Source organism: Corvus brachyrhynchos, unplaced genomic scaffold (assembly GCF_000691975.1).
Source record: "Corvus brachyrhynchos isolate BGI_N302 unplaced genomic scaffold, ASM69197v1 scaffold31, whole genome shotgun sequence".
NCBI classification, from domain to species: Eukaryota; Metazoa; Chordata; class Aves; order Passeriformes; family Corvidae; genus Corvus; species Corvus brachyrhynchos.
In genome coordinates this window covers 103685-108128 of record NW_008236196.1, presented here as the reverse complement: position 1 = coordinate 108128, position 4444 = coordinate 103685, and the positions used below count along the sequence as shown (strand labels likewise).

At 39.6% G+C, this 4444-nt stretch overlaps 1 long non-coding RNA gene across 1 annotated transcript in view; it reads right to left on the bottom strand.

The window, feature by feature from the left end:
• Positions 1 to 3175, bottom strand: part of LOC108448093 — a 22887-nt gene extending 19712 nt beyond the window's left edge. Inside the window, exon 1 of the long non-coding RNA XR_001863881.1 lies at positions 3114 to 3175. This is a non-coding gene — a long non-coding RNA (uncharacterized LOC108448093). The remainder of the gene's footprint in view (positions 1 to 3113) is intronic.
• Between the last annotated feature and the right edge of the window lie 1269 nt (positions 3176 to 4444).

Below are 4444 nucleotides of genomic sequence, written 5' to 3'. Positions count from 1 at the left end.
AATGTGACCTCCAATATCCTTAATTCAGTGGTAGTGTATCCTAGGGAAGGAGAAGGATGGATAGCACAAAATGTCAAGCTTTTGCCACTGTCAGAAAACAAATCCTGTACCAGATGGAGTATTGGCTTAATCCATCAAGTTACTTCTCATGGTCTTCCTTTTATCCTGGGAAGTTCAATTACCATGACCTGGCTCTTCTCAACAACACTGATTTTTGAATTTTTTTTTCTCTGAAATATCCCAAATATTGAGATGAATGTGTTTATTTTGAAAGTTTTGTTGTATTGAGACTAATTCCTATGAATTCTTCAGTAAACCACAGGGAACTTTCTTTTTCCTTTTTTTGTGTATGTATTTCGACGGAAATTTGAATTTTCTACTAAAAAGAGTCTCTATATTATTTGTCACGATTTTCTTCATGCCTCTTCATCTGTATTAAATAATTCTCAAGAACTAACCAATTTAAGGCAATCAGACTTCAACTATGAATTTGATAATGCCTTTATAGCATTGATGCCTTAGGGTTTAACTTTTATGTTTTTCAAATCCTGCACTGCCTAGTGTGTAACTGAAGTTTCTTGTGGCCTGTTACCTGTTGTTCTCTCCTGCTGGTTAGACACAACAAACCTCTCTGGGTTTGCTCTTCAAGGACACCAGGCCCCAAAATGTGTAAACTAAAGCCTAGAGGGGGGAAAATGTGGGTTAATTACATCATTAACTGAGGTTATAATTGGAGAATTAACCCTGATATGCAAATGGACCAAACCTATAAAAGTGTGAAGAACCCGTGACCCAGGGTCCATCTTGGCTCTAGCCTTTAGACTGCCCAGGGTGTACCTTTGAAGGGCCTTCAAATAAATACCTACTTTTATTCTCTTATTCTTGTCTAGTCTCTGTGTTTTAGGTGGCCACCTCAAGGCATCAGTTTTTGGCACTCCAGATGGGATACAAGGCTTCTGAAAATATTCTGGACTGAGAAAGATCCAGGGCCAGTTTGGTAACCATGAAGTCAGGGTGTGGAAGATATAACCAGAGCTCAGTGTGTTATCTTTGAATGCTATCTAATGTAAGATCTGAGTTGGTTCTCAAATTGTAAACAAATTTTGCTGATCTTTCCACTTTGGTTTACATGTCAACTGTTAGCTCTGTATCCACATAAACGTCCTTGGATGAGTTCTGGACTAGAATCATATGCAAATTTTGGTTCCAAACCTGAGTCAGGGTTATCAGCTGTGTAGATTACAAGCACAGGAAAAAAATCATTTAAACTACATCATCTTAATTTGTATCAGTCTCTGTTTTCTCAGCTGTTTCAGGGGCAGAAGCCTTCTTGACACTTGAGTTAAGAAAGCTAAAGAGTTAAAATCTGGAGAAGCAGATTTTTTATTTGAATGACAACAGTACATACTGTTGGGCAAGGCAGTGTAGTTCTGCTGAGTTACATGAAGCAGTTGTCTTAATAGGTCTCGACATAGCCTGAAGAATATTTATCTCCTGTAAGTTCAAAAGGCTGAACCTAAAAGGCCACTTGAGACAATTCCTAACAGGGCCAATTTATCTTATTTAACTTTAATCTTTGTCTGTGGCTGAAATGACGCTTTGTTTACTAATGTCATTGACTAAGACGTTGCCTGAGAATGTCTGAGATTGGAGCATGTGCGATGCAACCACGCCAGGCTTGTGCACCACTGAGTGTAAAGTGAGCTTTTGGAAAGAGAGGAGAGAGGTTTATCTCCCTAGCACTCTGAGCACTACTTTAATGATAATCTTTCCTCATCTCAACATTCATGCAAAGTAGTGTAAGCAACACACAGACCTGAGATTTGAATGTTGAAACAAGTGATTTCCAGAGGGCTGGGTAAAATCTTTTTTAGCAATGCCTCAGGTCTTGGGGATCTGTTTGATAACATTTTTTCTTGCAAGTGCCTGAGAAACAAAGAATTTTTTAAAGAATCTGCTTTCCTGCTCAACCTCTTCTGGGATGCTTAAATCTTCCTCACCATCCATCTCTTTTATTTCTGCAATCTCCCAAGCTCCTTGTCCCAGTCCCAGAAAAAAATGGCCAGAAAAGTGAACAAGGAGTTTTGCAGTGAAAGTGATTTCAAGCTGGTTTTGTTTGCTTGTTTGCTTATTTTTAAGATTGGAGCAATTGTTATTTGTCAAGTAAGCCCTTCTGCTTTTCCTGACCTTTCCAAGATGTCTTGTAGTAACAGAACACTGTTCAGAGAGATAATTGTGCCACACAATTAGCTGTGGGACATAATTATGAATTTGGAAGCTGCAAGTCTCGTATTAACTTGTACATTTTAAGTATGAAGTGTCTGAGGCTTGTTGTGTTTCTAAGGAATTCCTTAACTAAATCTTCTTTTTTAGTTCTTCTCCCTTCATGCACTTAGTAAATTGCTGGCAACAATACTGGCAAATTACTGAATACAAAAAAGTTTAGACAGAATGATAATTTAGTTCATTTTAGCACAGCCACCCACAGGAAATGTTTCTCTACCTATTTCCCATTCTGAAGTTGTACTTAAAATATTCCTTTTCTTAGGAATTTTCTGCTAATCTTTGATAATGAACATGTAATTTTCACTCTGTAATAGTTTTAAAGGACTCATATTTTTTTCAAACTAACTGTCTTTCTTCTTGCACTAACAAAATTGACATTTCCTAATGCAGCTTCTTAATATGAAGGCATAAATCAGGAGATATGCGAAACACAAATGACTCAAATGTCTTGCTTTTTTCTGTTCCTGTCTGTGCAAAGTGGATGTAAAGTGTTGCCAGCCCTTGAATGCTGCCATTTTTACAGTCTTTACACTTGAGTTTTGTGTTGATCTAGTGAATAACTATATAGGCCCTGGGCTTGGGGATGTCATACCTATGGCTAACTTCCATAACCTTAATAACAACAATAGTAGCAGCAGTAGTAGTAATAATAATATTAATAATTTTAAGAAAAATAAAGATCACCTCGCCACCCTCCAAACCCAACATTCATTGCAAGAAGTAAAGCTCCTTTTCTCACGCTGTGCCTTAAACTCTGCCTTAGAAAGATCTTCAGAAGGCAAGTTGCAATCTCCCAGCAAACTACTTATACATGTGCTTACCCTTACCTGTCCTGCTGTCTTTAAGGAGCTGTCATAGGTTAGCAAGCATAGTCCCGGAAGGGATGTCCTTGCTAAGGGGTGCTTACAGTTTCCTCTGGGAACTGATAGAACCTATCAGCTGGCCAGTTTGAATATGGACAATTCTCTAAGCCACTTAAAGTTGTGACCACCTCTGTGATCCACATTTAAGAATAGGCAAACTCCCCCTCCAAGCTCTCTCTCGTTTCCGGTGAGATTAACCCTTTTTATTGCTGTGAAGAGCTGAAAACCTGAGGGAAGAGAGAGAGGAGATGCTTAAAGCTGAAATTCTGTTGTGAAGCTATGATATATCAGAGTATCCTGTTGTAATTTCATGAAGATATGGGGGGTGGAGTGTTCAACTCGTGAGCAAAAGCACCTGCGCTGAGATAGGCAGATGCTGACGCAGCTGTAATTTCATGAGAAGTTTGGACAGGGAGAGATGAACCAGATGAGGACTTTTGCTCCAAACGGGAAAGGAGGAAACCTCAGTCCCTAGAGATGAACCAGATGAGGACTTTTGCTCCAAATGGGAAAGGAGAAAACCTCAGTCCCTAGAGATGAACCAGATGAGGACTTTTGCTCCAAACGGGAAAGGAGAAAACCTCAGTCCCTAGAGATGCTCCCAGAGATAGTCCTAACGATGAAGATGATGAAGACCCTTTGCTCCCAGGGAAGGAGAAGGGCCTCTGTTTTTGTTTCTGAACGGCTCAACCTTAAAATTGTACCCCAAAAAACTTCAAGAGTGGACCCTCGAAAGCAGTTGCGGGAAAAGCTGCAAGTCGGGGGAAAGGACTCACACGCAGGCAGAGAGACTCCTCTTCCTAAATGGACTGAACAATATTTGGAAGTGGGCGGCTGTCTCGTTGTGATAATGTTTTCATAGCATGAGCAAGAAGAGACTTCTCTTTCTAAATGGACTGAACAAGGTTATTATGGAAGTGGTAAACAGACTGAACATCTCAAGGGTTGTCTTTTTACATTGTCAGTGGGAGAAGGGAGGAAGGTGGGGGGAGGAGGAGAGTTCTGAAGGTGGTATAATTTTGTTTTTTCCCTCTTTTAGGTCTGTTAATAAACTTCTTTATATTCTTTCAAGTTTGGTGCCTGCTTTGTGTTTCTCCTAATTCTTATCTCACAGCAGATAAACAGTAATGAGTATTTTGGACCAAACCACTACACTAAATTGGTGTTTCTGCCCAGTTACAAACCGAACCCGCGACAGGAGCTTTGTTTCTGTACATGAAGATAGACTTTCAGTGGGTTTTTTTTCTGTTGACTGTGAAACTTTCAATCTAAATTCAGGAATACCATACTGTACT